The sequence below is a fragment of the Mustelus asterias genome, chromosome 12 (genome assembly GCF_964213995.1).
Source record: "Mustelus asterias chromosome 12, sMusAst1.hap1.1, whole genome shotgun sequence".
Classification (NCBI taxonomy): Eukaryota; Metazoa; Chordata; class Chondrichthyes; order Carcharhiniformes; family Triakidae; genus Mustelus; species Mustelus asterias.
In genome coordinates, this window is record NC_135812.1 from 13596737 (window position 1) to 13611155 (window position 14419).

The following is a 14419-nucleotide window of genomic DNA, read 5'->3' on the forward strand; positions in this document are numbered from 1 at the left end:
AGTAAGGCGTTTGATAAGGTCCCCCATGGTCGGCTTATGATGAAAGTGAGGAGGTGTGGGATAGAGGGAAAGTTGGCCGATTGGATAGGTAACTGGCTGTCTGATCGAAGACAGAGGGTGGTGGTCGATGGAAAATTTTCGGATTGGAGGCAGGTTGCTAGCGGAGTGCCGCAGGGGTCGGTGCTTGGTCCTCTGCTCTTTGTGATTTTTATTAATGACTTAGAGGAGGGGGCTGAAGGGTGGATCAGTAAATTTGCTGATGACACCAAGATTGGTGGAGTAGTGGATGAGGTGGAGGGCTGTTGTAGGCTGCAAAGAGACATAGATAGGATGCAAAGCTGGGTTGAAAAATGGCAAATGGAGTTTAACCCTGATAAATGTGAGGTGATTCATTTTGGTAGGACTAATTTAAATGTGGATTACAGGGTCAAAGGTAGGGTTCTGAAGACTGTGGAGGAACAGAGAGATCTTGGGGTCCATATCCACAGATCTCTAAAGGTTGCCACTCAAGTGGATAGAGCTGTGAAGAAGGCCTATAGTATGTTAGCTTTTATTAACAGGGGGTTGGAGTTTAAGAGCCGTGGGGTTATGCTGCAACTGTACAGGACCTTGGTGAGACCACATTTGGAATATTGTGTGCAGTTCTGGTCACCTCACTATAAGAAGGATGTGGAAGCGCTGGAAAGAGTGCAGAGGAGATTTACCAGGATGCTGCCTGGTTTGGAGGGTAGGTCTTATGAGGAAAGGTTGAGGGAGCTAGGGCTGTTCTCTCTGGAGCGGAGGAGGCTGAGGGGAGACTTAATAGAGGTTTATAAAATGATGAAGGGGATCGATAGAGTGAACGTTCAAAGACTATTTCCTCGGGTGGATGGAGCTATTACAAGGGGGCATAACTATAGGGTTCGTGGTGGGAGATACAGGAAGGATATCAGAGGTAGGTTCTTTACGCAGAGAGTGGTTGGGGTGTGGAATGGACTGCCTGCAGTGATAGTGGAGTCAGACACTTTAGGAACATTTAAGCGGTTATTGGATAGGCACATGGAGCACACCAGGATGATAGGGAGTGGGATAGCTTGATCTTGGTTTCAGATAAAGCTCGGCACAACATCGTGGGCCGAAGGGCCTGTTCTGTGCTGTACTGTTCTATGTTCTATGTTCTATGTTCTAAACTTGAGGGAACACAAACCACGTTTGTGAAACCTGTCCTCATAATTTAACTCTTTAAACCCCCGTACCATTCTGGTAACTCTGTGCTGTGTTCCCTCCCTCCCAAGTTGACCAATGATTTGTCTTGGATGCCTTTAACCCTCTCGTTCCCTAGGCTCCTGTCTTTGACTTGTGTCCCCCCATTCCTCTCACACAATGCGTCCGTGCTGACAATTTTTGCAATTTATATGGTTTTACCTCCAGCCTTTTGCACCCCCTGGGGACCCATTTCCCCACCATTATATTTTTGCATCATGTTCTATGTGCTGCCCCTTGCCCAGACAGTGGATCTGAACTCAGCGCTGCTAATCACAGAGGGAACTAGATTGGATGTGATATGATAAGGTGGTTGAAGGATACCAGCCAGGACGAGAATGGGGAATTTAGCGAACATAGAGGGAGGTAAAGTGTGGTTAGAATCATACAATCATACAGTGCAGAAGGAGGCCATTCGGCCCATCGAGTCTGCACCAACCACAATCCCACCTAGGCTCTATCCCCTTGACCCTACGTACTTACCCTGTTAATCCCCTTCACACTAAACGTCGATTTTAGCATGACCAATCAACCTACTCGCATATCTTTGGACTGTGGGAGGAATTTCACAACATGGACCTACACCACATGGACTGCAGCGATGCAAGACAGTGGCGCACCACCACCTTCTCAAGGGGCAATTAGGGAAGGTCTTTGACAAAGTGTCATGTGGACTCGAAACATCAGGTCTTTTCTCTCCTTACAGATGCTGACAGACCTGCTGAGATTTTCCAGCATTGTCTCTCTTTGAGTTCCATCTAGTCATGGTCTAACAAGCTGACCATAAGACCATAATGTTAGAATGTAACCAATGATAATATTGGATCTGTTGTAGTGTGACCAATGGTAACAAGCTATAAGGATCAGCTGATCCGATAAACTATGTAACCAATGACAAAATGATGTGGTGATCAGCTGACCAGCTGACTCAGTATAAATAAGAATCTGTTGGGAATTGTGGGAGCTTGGAATGGCCCAGGGTGAGGCCTCAAGTGTTGGAGTAATGAAGTTTCTTTCTTAAACCTTTTTCTTTGATTTATAAGTTGGAGTAAGTTTTGTTTTATTTTATTGCCTATAATTGAAGAATTTCTGGAGGATCAAGATTGGTAGCAGAGGATGGTTACGATCCATCTACCTCTGCGTTGTGGGCCCAGCACATAAGACAGAGGAGCAGAAGTAGGCCATTCGGCCCATTGAGTCTGCTCCACCATCCAATGAGATCATGGGTGATCTGAAATGCAAATCCTCAACTCCACTTACACACCCTATCTCCTTAACCCTTGATTCCCTTATTGATTAAAAGTCTATCTCAGCCTTGAACATACTTCACAACCCAGCCTGTACAGCTCTCTGCAGTAAAGAATTCCACAGATTCACTACCCTCCAAGAGAAGAAATTCATCCTTCTCTCTGTGTTAAATGAGCGACTCCTCACTCTGAGATGGTGCCCTCTGGTCCTAGCATCTCCCACAAGGGGAAACAATCTCTCAGCATTTACCATGTCAAGCCCCCTGAGAATCATATATGGCTCAATAAGGTCACCTCCCATCCTTCTAAACTCCAATGAGTACAGGCCCTACCAAACAACCTCTCCTCATTCGAAAATTCCTCCACACCTGAGATCAATTCATGAATCTTCTCCAGTCTGCCCCCAATGTCTGTCTGTGTTTCCTGAGATAAGAGGGCCAGAATTATTCACTGGCATGATATCATAAGTATCATAGAATCCCTACTGTGCAGAAGGAGGCCATTCAGCCCATCGAGTCTGCACCGACCACAATCCCACCCGGGCTCTATTCCTGTAACCCCTCATATTTACCCTGCTAATCCCCCTGACACCAGGGTTAATTGAGCAAGGCCAATCAACCGAACCCGCACATCTTTGGAGTGTGGGAGGAAACCGGAGCACCCGGAGGAAACCCACACAGACATGGGGAGAAAGTGCAAACTCCACACAGACACAGTGATCCAAGCCGGGAATCGAACCTGGGTCCCTGGCGCTGTGAGGCAGCAGTGCTAACCACTGTATCACTGGGATGCTCCACATATTAATGGAATTGCTGGCTAACCATAGAAATCAGCCTCCATCTTTTGGTTTACAATGGATGTGGATATGATGTTAGGTAACCCCAATGATGGAGAGTTTTGGGAAGCATTTTCCTGAACAGTTTCCTTGTAGTATGGGTTGCATGGACTTGAAATAGTACAGGATGCCCTTTCCTCACCTCTCTTGCCCATGGCATCATTGACCCCATCTACACCTTATGTACCCAGAGATGACTTTAACCTGAGGGCCACGCACATTTTTTTCCAAGTAAGATTGTACCTGATCTTGATCCCATTCTCAGGTCAAACATTCTGATCTGCTTTCACACACTAGAATCATCGAATCCTACAGTGCAGAAGGAGGCCATTCAGCCCATCGAGTCTGCAGCGACCACAATCCCACCCAGGCCCTATCCCCATAACCACATGCATTTACCCTAGCGAGTCCCCCTGACACTCAGGTCAATTTAGCGTGGCCAATCCACCCAACCTGCACATCTTTGGACTGTGGGAGGAAACCGGAGCACCCGGAGGAAACCCACGCAGACACGGGGAGAACGTGCAAACTCCACACAGACAGTGAGCCAAGCCGGGAATCGAATCCGGGTCGCTGGCACTGTGAGGCAGCAGTGCTAACCACTGTGCCACCGTGCCGCCAAAAATCTATTCTAGTTGATTCACAAAGGAAGGTAATTTTCTCTTTAACCACAGTTTGTTCAGAATCATTCACACCTTCCTATCTATAAACAAAGTTATGAAAGATAAAAACGATACTGAAATCATTTTATGATGTGTGGTCAGACCAAGTTTGGTTCCGCTCACACACTTGAGTACAAAGAAAATGGAATTTAGAAGAATGAGCTGGCATGCTGGCACAGTGCTGAGCACTGCTGCTTCACAGCGCCAGGGACCCGGGTTCAATTCCGGCCTTGGGTCACTGTACACCATAACATTCAAGGCTATGGGCCAAGTGCTGGCAAATGGGGTTAGGTGGGCAGGTCGGGGCCTTTTCATGCGTCGGTGTGGACTTGACGGGCCAAATGGCCTCTTCTGCACTGTAGTATTCCGTGATTCCCTGATTCTGACTGTGTGGAGTTTGCACGTTCTCCCCATGTCTGCGTGGATTGCCTCCGGTTTCCTCCCACACTCCAAAGATGTGCGGGTTAGGTGGATTGGCCATGATAAATTGCCCCTTAGTGCCCCAAGATGTGTAGATTAGATGGAATAACCATGGTAAATGTGTGGAGTTATGGGCATAGGGTGGGGGAGAGGGTCTGGGTAAGATGCTCTGTCATAGAGTTGGTGCAGACTCAATGGGCTGAATGGCCTGTTCTTCACTGTGGTGATTAAATGATTCTATGAGAGATGTTATCATTTAAGTGTATAAAATTCTTAAGAGGGCTTGGTTGGGTAGATGTCGAGAGGCTATTCACTTGGCTGGTGGGTCTGGAACGGTCTCAGGGTTAGGGGTCAGGCATTCAGCACTGAGAAGGTAGATTTCTCCCTCCGGAGGGTTGAGAATCTTTGGATCTCTAGCCCCCAAAGACCTGAGGATGTTCAGTCATTAAGATTGGGATTGATAGACTGAAGGAATCAAGAGATATCGGGATACGATGGGAGAATCGAGTCAAGATAAAAGATCAGCCATGATGTTAGAGAATGGTGGAGCAAGTTCGAGGGGCCAAATGGCCAATTCCTGCTCTTGGCTCTTATGAAAGTGGGAGCCTCTGTTTGTTTATACTCTTGGTCAGAATCGATAGAACCATAGTAGATCCTAAACCCTGCACAAGTTTGTAAATTCTATTGAATTTGGAGCATGGTCTATCCAGGCTAATGTTTATGCTCAACATAAGCCTCCTCCCACCCTGTTAGCCTATCCTCCTATTCCTTTCTCCCCCATGTACTTACTCAGTTTCCCCTCAAATACATCAGTGCCATTCACCTCAACGAACCCTTGGTGTCATAAAAACAGAAAATGCTGGAAAAACTCAGCAGGCCTGGCAGCATCTGTGGAGAGAGAGAGTCAGAGGGTGGGATTCCACCCCCCCCCCCCCCCCCCCCCCCACACACACACCCCGTGGCATGTTTCTCAGCGACAGGAGGTGGCACATCATTGGCTGGTGGTGGGATCTTCTGCTCCCGCCATTGTCAATAGGATTTTGCATTGAATCCACTCCCCATGAACCCCCCTGCCCCCACCCCCCCACCCCCGCTGTCAGGAATCCATGCCGGGGGGTCATGCCATGGGCAGGTCCGGAAGATCCCATCGCCAAGAAAGACAGGAAAATCCCACCCAGAGTTAATGTTTCCAGTCCTTATGACTCTGGTTCAGAAACTTCCTGGTATTAGCCAGTTCCACATTTTCACTACCCCCTGGGTAAAGACATTTCTCTGATGCACTCTCTTATGTGGGTGGCACAGTGGTTGGCACTGCTGCCTCACAGCGCCAGGGACCCGGGTTCTATTCCGGCCTCGGGTCACTGTCTGTGTGGAGTTTGCACCTTCTCCCTGTGTCTGCGTGGGTTTCCTCCGGGTGGTCTGGGTTCCTCCCACAGTGTCGATGGGAGTCATGATGTGGAGATGCCGGCGTTGGACTGGGGTAAACACAATAAGAAGTCTCACAACACGTGTCAGGGGGATTAGCAGGGTAAATATGTGGAGTTACGGGAATAGGGCCGGGGTGGGATTGTGGTTAGTGCAGACTTGATGGGTTGAATGGCCTCCTTCTGCACTGTAGGGGTTCTATGATCTTCTGGGTGTTGGCCACGTCGGAATTCTTCACAATCTGAAAATCCTTTGTTATAATTGTGATGTACAGAGCTCTACCTATTGATCTCAGAACCATAGAGCAGTGTAACCGCAGTCCAAAGGCATTCCAGAACCCTGGATATGATAGTGGTGTTATATACACACTGATGAATAGGAAGGTACGGTAGCACAGTGGTTAGCACCGCTGCTTCACAGCTCCAGGGACCTGGGTTAGATTCCTGGCTTGGGTCACTGTCTGTGTGGAGTTTGCACATTCTCCTCATGTCTGTGTGGGTTTTCTCCGGGTGCTCCGGTTTCCTCCCACAGTGCGGGTTAGGTTGATTGGCCATGCTAAAATTGCCTTAGTGTCCTGAGATGTGTAGGTTAGAGGGGTTAGCGGGTAAATATATGGGGGTAGGACCTGGGTGGGATTGTGGTCGCTGCAGACTCGACGGGCCCAATGGCCTCTTCCTGCACTGTAGGGTTTCTATGATCCTGTGATTACTTTCATTTTTAACAACTGCAATGTGTCCTCTCTCCTCCAGAGGTCACTGCTCTCTGTAAGATGATTGCAATTCCTTGTAATTGTTTCTTGTTTCAATCATTGCACTTACCCAATGCAGTCTTGTTAGGCAGTGAGGAAAGTGAGAGCCAGTGTAAATATCTCCTTAGGGGCCCTGAAGGTGGTCTTGGAGGTGCGTGCGGGAGGGGCGGGAGGTACATTGTTCGTGCATGCACTATGAGTAGCAGCAAACTCGTTGACTGCAAGTTGCAGTGTAGCAAAGATGTTTCCTGTTGCTGTGTTGCAGTGCCAACCTGTGCCAGGGGGCATTGCCAGGGTACTGCCTGGTCATGTCCACCTCCCCTGAGGGCTATACTCACCTTTAGGCCCCCAGGAGGGTGGTGGGGGTTGGGGGGGGGGAAATCCCCTGACCGGGTTCACGACTGGGTGGCACAGCGGTTAGCACTGCTGCCTCACAGTGCCAGGGACCCGGGTTCGATTCCCGGCTTGGGTCACTGTCTGTGCGGAATCTGCACGTTCTCCCTGTGTCTGCGTGGGTTTCCTCCGGGTGCTCCGGTTTCCTCTCATAGTCTGAAAGACGTGCTGGTTAGGGTGCATTGGCCATGCTAAATTCTCCCTCAGTGTTACCCGAACAGGCGCCGGAGTGTGGCGACGAGGGGATCTTCACAGTAACTTCATTGCAGCGTTAATGTAAGCCGACTTGTGACACGAATAAATAAACTTAAAAAAATAAACTGTTGTAAATCCCACCAATGTGGATGCCAGTCAGTGTCCGTATATGGTGAGGAGGGTGGGTAACAGTATGGTAATGTATTTAAATATATTCAAATCAGGGAACCAGATCACATCACTGGTGAGGGACGGCAAAAATCGGAAATTGCGAATCTTGCATCTGGGTTTCACTGGATCTTGAGCCCCTGTTGGTTTCCCGTGGACGGCACTGGAGCTGGGACTGAGAGCAATGGCACAATCCTCACAATATTTACAGTTTATTGGGGCTCCTTGCTCGGGATGCTGTTTTATGGTTTCCCCTTCCTTCCCAATATTTTATAACAAATATTTCCAAGCTGTACGGCAAATGTTCTTCAGTCCATTAGGTGGGGATAGCACATTGGTGAGTGGTGCTGCCTCCCAGCACCAGGGACGCGATCTCACTGGAACGACGGAGGTTGAGGGGGGTGACCTGATAGAAGTCTGCAAGACTATGAGAGGCATGGACAGAATGGATCGTCAGAAGCTTTTTCCCCAGGGTGGAAGAGTCAATTACTAGGGGGCGTAGGTTTAAGGTGCGAGGGGCAAGGTTTAAAGGAGATTTTTTTTTAATACTTTTCCAATTCAATCAAATCAAATCCAATTCAGAGTCTCAACAAGTTGAGACATTTCAGATCCAGGCTGACAAGACAGGACGAGCGACCAAATCACCCTGTCCTGGGCCTGATCTACATGAGCCAAGCTGATTGGAGAAGGGGGAGGTTCCTCCTCCAAGACTTGAGCTCATTTGCATCTTAGCCAAAAGGCCGAGATGCCGCTTTTAAAAATTGCTTCATATGAAACATATGAAGCTTCAGTGTAACCTGATGACCTCAACCAAGTGCAGCATCCGCATAACTACACTTGATCTTAGCCAAAAGGCCGAGAAGTGATGTACGAGGCAAGTTTATTACACAGAGGGTGGTGGGTGCCTGGAACTCGCTGCCAGGGGCGGTAGTGGAAGCAAATACCATAGTGACCTTTAAGGGCATCTTGACAAATACATGAATGGGAATAGAGGGATATGGACCCCGGAAGGGTAGGGGGTTTTGAGTTCAGTCTGGCAGCATGGTCGGTGCAGGCTTGGAGGGCCGAAGGGCCTGGCCCTGTGCTGTAATGTTCTTTGTTCTTTATTTAACCAGGAGCAGATTTCTGTTCATCCACCCAGTACTGGAGCTGCGACAGTGAGGGGGCTGAGGGAGATGTTGCTGAGGAGGGACTGGCTGTCTTCAATGCGTACATGTGAAAACTAACACTGTGTTTTCAGATGACTTTACCAAGGGGCAGCATGTAGATCAGAAAGAGACAGAAAATTGGAACAGAAGACTCCTCTGGGCACCCTGGGCACTTATAAATGCGAAGTGATGCATTTCGGTAGATCTAATGTAAGGGGGAGCTATACAATAAATGGCAGAACCATCAGGAGTATAGACACACAGAAGGACCTGGGTGTACAAGTCCACAGATCCTTAAAGGTGGCAGCACAGGTGGAGAGGGTGGTCAAGAAGGCATATGGCATGCTTGCCTTTATTGGACAGGGCATAGAATATAAAAGTTGGCATATGATGTTGCAGCTGTATAGAACGATGGTTAGGCCACATTTGGAATACTGCGTCCAGTTCTGGTCACCACACTACCAGAAGGACGTGGAGGCTTTGGAGAGAGTACAGAGAAGGTTTACCAGGATGTTGCCTGGTATGGAGGGTCTTAGCTATGAGGAGAGATTGGGTAAACTGGGGTTGTTCTCCCTGGAAAGACGGAGGATGAGGGGCGACCTAATAGAGGTGTATAAAATTATGAAGGGCATAGATAGAGTGAACAGTGGGAAGCTTTTTCCCAGGTCGGAGGTGACGAACACAAGGGGTCACGGGTTCAAGGTGAGGGGGGCAATGTTCAACACAGATGTCAGGGGGACGTATTTTACACAGAGGGTGGTGGGGGCTTGGAATGCACTGCCAAGTAAGGTGATTGAGGCGGACACGCTGGGATCGTTTAAGACTTATCTAGATAACCACATGAACAGACTGGGAATAGAGGGATACAAAAGAATGGTCTAGTGGGCACATGAGCGGCGCAGGCTTGGAGGGCCAAAGGGCCTGTTCCTGTGCTGCATTGTTCTTTGTTCTTTGTTGTTCTCCCCATTGGAAATAAGTCAGAAACCTGCCTCTTTAACCAAGCTTTGGGTCATCTGTCCTGTTATGTGAGTTGGGCCACAGCCCCTATAAGGAAACAGATCATAAGACCTCAAGTGTAGGGTGAACTGTTGGGAACCGCCCAGAGTGGGCAGTCAACATGTGGACGGCACGGTGGCTCAGTGGTTAGCACTGCTGCCTCACAGCACCAGGGACCCAGGTTCCAATCTGGCCTCGGGTCACTGTCTGTGTGGAGTTTGCACATTCTCCCCGTGTCTGCGTGGGTTTCCTCTGGATGCTCCAGTTTCCTCCCAGAGTCCAAAGATGTGTGGGTTAGGTTGATTAGCCATGCCAAATTGACCCTTAGTGTCAGGGGGACTAGCTAGGGTAAATGTGTGGGGTTACGGGAATAGGAGCCGGGTGGGATTGTGGTCGGTGCAGGCTCGATGGGCCAAATGGCCTCCTTCCGCACTGTAGGGGATTCTATGATTCTGAGCAGGGAGTGTGGAGCGAGTAGACCGAATAAAAAACTGTTGTCCCTGACTCCTGACTGGGGAGTTATTGAGGGGAAGCCGCAGTGCGACAGAATTTAACATGTACCAATATTGCCTTCTGTGGCACATTGTCCAATTCTGTCCGTTAACACTCCTTGTGAATCACCTTGTGATGTTTTCCCAGATTCAGGGTGCCAGATGAATGCAAGCTGTTGTTGTTGAAGGATAAATAATCTTACGGGGAGGGAGAAGGAAACACTGAACAGTGTTGGGGAGGGAAATTGTTCTAACTTGGCGATGTTCAGGGTGGTATTTAGTGGAAGCAAAAGTGGGCTTCACCCACCCAGAAGGAAAGACCAGTTCAGACCAGTATTCTCATTTCCCCGTTTTACTATATTTATTTCCTTTGGGATACAATCTCAGAAAGTGCTGAGGGCCCCGCAGCGCCTCTTTAGCCAAATTAAGTGCCAATCAGGTGCTTTATGGGATAACAGCAGGCTTTCCCCAAGATCCATGATCCTCGGGGTGGGTATGTCCTGCCCACTGAGAGCCGCTGGCCAATCGGAGGCCGGCAGCTATGTCGACCAATGGCACCAGTGAGTAGGCAGTGGCTGCTGCCAGTGTGGCACCCACCCTACCCCACAGGGGAGTGATGGTGGGGGAGGGAGGAGGGGTCTCAGAATAGGATTCACGGGAGAGGGAGGTGGGTAGGAGGGGAATCGGCAGCAAGATGGGAGGGGTGGTTCTCAACGGGCCTCACCCCTTCCCAATATGGGGTCCCTCGGACAAGCAGTAAGTGCCTTTGAACCCGGGACCCCTCCTCATGGCTCCCTGTACAGTGACCACCATCCGGCCTACCACCATTAGTGGTGAGGTGAAGCATTTAAGTGAGCATTAATTGCCCACTTAAGGGTTCTGCCTCCACACTGATTCAGTCTATGTCTAAAAGGTCTTACAGCACCACTGACCCCCTACAGTGCGGAAGAAGGCCATTCGGCCCATCGAGTCTGCACTGACCACAATGCCACCTATCCCCATAATCCCATGCATTTACCCCAGCTAGTTTCCCTGACACTAAGGGACAATTTACCCCCTGTCAATTGAAGAGGGGTGGAGGGTGCAGTAAGGCCTTTGAGACATGGGCTTAACCAGTGTGGAGGCAGGACCCTCCCACCTGGTGGAATGACTTCCCTCCCTCAGGTGTCCAAATTCACTACTGGAGAGGGAATCAAACTCCACCCTTTCTGTATATTACTGGATCAAAGCAGCACGGTGGCACAGTGGAATAGTGTAGGTTAGATGGGCTTTAGATTGGTTTCACTGGTCGGCGCAACATCGAGGGCCGAAGGGCCTGTACTGTGCTGTAATGTTCTATGTTCTATGTTCACGGCGCCAGGGACCCGGGTTCGAATCCCGGTTTGGGTCACTGTCTGTGTGGAGTTTGCACATTCCCCCCGTGTCTGCGTGGGTTTCCTCCGGGTGCTCCGGTTTCCTCCCGCACTCCAAAGATGTGCGGGTTAGATGGATTGGCCGTGCTATAGTTGCCCCTTAGTGTCAGGGAGACTAGTGAGGGTAAATGAATGGGACTATGGGGATAGGTGGGATTGTGGTCGGTGCAGACTCGATGGGCCGAATGGCCTCCTTCTGCACTGTAGGGATTCTATGATTCTCTGAAAGCAGATAATTAGCAAAGCATTATCCCTGCAAATGCTGGCGTCTGTTTCCAGTCATAAAGAGGCCCGAGAGCTTTGCAGCTGTCTTATTCCATTTAGTGTCTCTCTCTTGTCATGCTTGTGCGATTGTGTTAACCAAACACTGTGACATCCAGCAATGCCCCGGGCGTAAACCATTTAATCGTGCAGAACAAGAAGCGATGATACTGAGAAGTAGGCAGCGAGCTAGGAGGGTGAAACCATTCTGTTCCAAAAAGAAGAAGAATTGAAGAAGGAGCCATGGCAGAGCGGGCTACATACAGGTTTGATAGAGGAATACTTTCATAGAATCCCTACAGTGCAGGAGGCCATTCAGCCCATCGAGTCTGCATTGACTCTCTGACAGACTATCTTACCCAAGCCCTCTCTCCCACCCCGTAACCCCACAAATTTGCCATGGCCAATCCCCCTAATCAACACATCCTTGGACACTAAGGGGTAATTTAGCATGGCCAATCCACCTAACCCGCACATCTTTGGACTGTGGGAGGAAACCGGAGCACCCGGAGGAAACCCACGCAGACATGGGGAGAACGAGCAAACTCCACACAGGCAATGACCCAAGCCGGGAATCGAACCCGGGTCCCTGGAGCTGTGAGGCAGCAGTGCTAACCACTGTGCTACCGTGCTGGGTTTTCTCAAAATGTAGGGCCCCGCCCGCTGAGAGCTACTGGCAGAATTCTCTGCAGGGTGGGGGAGAGGCTGCGCCATCTGCCACCTGCCAAAGGGATGTTTGCTGCCCTCCATCCAACCTCACCCCGCCAACTCTCCCCGCTCAGTGCCCCCACTCCCCGCAACCACCCGCACCACATCACTTTCAGACCCAGTAGTGGGACTTGTGAAAGATGCTGCCTTGTTTCTCCACTGTCCATGGGATCTTACTGACCTTGCACACAGTTCCATGCACTTGAAAACGCTGTGTGGAGCGTTTGTTTTTTACTCAATTCTCCGATGTGGTGAGTTACTGCATAAATCAAAGTCCTTCTTTCTATTCATTGGTCTTTACCATTTCCTCATGCTGAGAAGTGACTCCTCTCCACACCCCTCTGCACAGATCGGCGACTTGGTAAATGTGGGGAACCCACAGCACATTGTACTCAAGTTTCAACATCCCTACGACTTCTTGCACTGGTTTGAGAAAAAGACAAAATGAATTTGATTTGATTTGATTTATTATTGTCACATGTATTATACAGTGAAAAGTATTGTTTCTTGCGCGCTATACAGACAAAGCATACCGTTCATAGAGAAGGAAACGAGAGAGTGCAGAATGTAGTGTTACAGTCATAGCTAGGGTGTAGAGAAAAATCAACTTAATGCGAAGTAGGTCCATTCAAAAGTCTGATGGCAGCAGGGAAGAAGCTGTTCTTGAGTCAGTTGGTACATGATCTCAGACTTTTGAATCTTTCCCTGATGGAAGAAGGTGGAAGAGAGTATGTCCGGGATGCGTGGGGTCCTTAATTATGCTGGCTGCTTTCCTGAGGCAATGGGAAGTGTAGACAGAGTCATTGGATGGGAGGCTGGTTTGAGTGATGGACTGGGCTTCGTTCACAACCCTTTGTAGTTTCTTGCAGTCTTGGGCAGAGCAGGAGCCGTAACAAGCTGTGATACAACCAGAAAGAATGCTTTCGATGGTGCGTCTGTAAAAGTTGGTGAGAGTCGTAGCTGACATACCAAATTTCCTTAGTCTTCTGAGAAAGTAGAGGCGTTGGAGAGTCTGGTTTCTAATCATTCTGATCAGGTGGTTAAAAGCAAATTACTGCGGATCCTGGAATCTGAAACCAAAAGAGAAAATGCTGGAAAATCTCAGCAGGTCTGGCAGCATCTGTAAGGAGAGAAAAGAGCTGACGTTTCGAGTCCAGATGACTCTTTGTCAAAGCTGATCAGGTGGCTAGTGCCCCTCTGACTGTTGAACTGATCCACAGCTCCCTGTTGGTGAAACTTCTGAGAGTAATTTCCAATATGAACCCAGATCACTGGAGTACTTCTCCAAGCTGACAGTAAGTCAGATGTTACTTGTTTGCGTTGGGTACTCAGTATGAAGTTAATGGGGGCAATTTTGAGCCCACTCTCACCGTCCGCGGGAATGCCAGTGGGGGCTCAAGATCTGGCGAAACCCAGAAGTCACGGATCTCGCCGGCAAGATCGCGGTTTTTGCCGCTCCTCACTGGCGATGTGTTCAGGTTGATGCCCATAAAGGGCAAGAACCTGAATTACATCCATTTGGCTATTTTAGCGCATCATCCCCTCCCCCCCAGATATTGAGTGCCTGCCATATTTTCAAACCGCGCCAACATGATGTCACATCGGTGAGGTTAACAACAGGCTCCCCTCGACGTGAGCCTGACGTGGGGAGACCCCCGGGAATGTAAAGGTGAGTATAGCCCCTCGGGGGTGAGGGACATGGCCAGGCAGTGCGCTGGCAATCTCCCCTGACACTACCCCCGGGCACAAGTTGGCACCATGCCAAGCTGGCAGTGCCAACCTCTCAGTGCCAACCTGCCAGATTAGACCACAATGGGAGTCTCCTGGAGGGAAGGAGGATTAATTTCTTTCTGGTGGTGAGCCATTTGGGGTTGGGGGGGGAGGGGTCCGATGTTTGCGGGGAGGTGAGCTGCTGGCACGGAATGTTGGTGGGGGGAAGGGGCCCAATGTTTGGGGTGGTGCTGGCACTGACTGTCGGGGGGTGAAAGCAGTCTGATATTCAGGGGGGAATCAGGGGGTGTGCTAGCACGGACTGTTGGGGGGTGAAAGGGGTCCAATGTTTGGGGTT

At 49.6% G+C, this 14419-nt stretch overlaps 1 protein-coding gene across 1 annotated transcript in view; it reads right to left on the minus strand.

Moving 5' to 3' along the window:
* Window positions 1–2839: 2839 nt before the first annotated feature.
* The window catches only part of exo5 (exonuclease 5), a 449516-nt gene continuing 437936 nt past the window's right edge, over window positions 2840–14419 (minus strand). Inside the window, exon 7 of the transcript XR_013499091.1 lies at window positions 2840–2849. The gene's annotated coding sequence lies outside the window, so the exon portion shown is untranslated. The remainder of the gene's footprint in view (window positions 2850–14419) is intronic.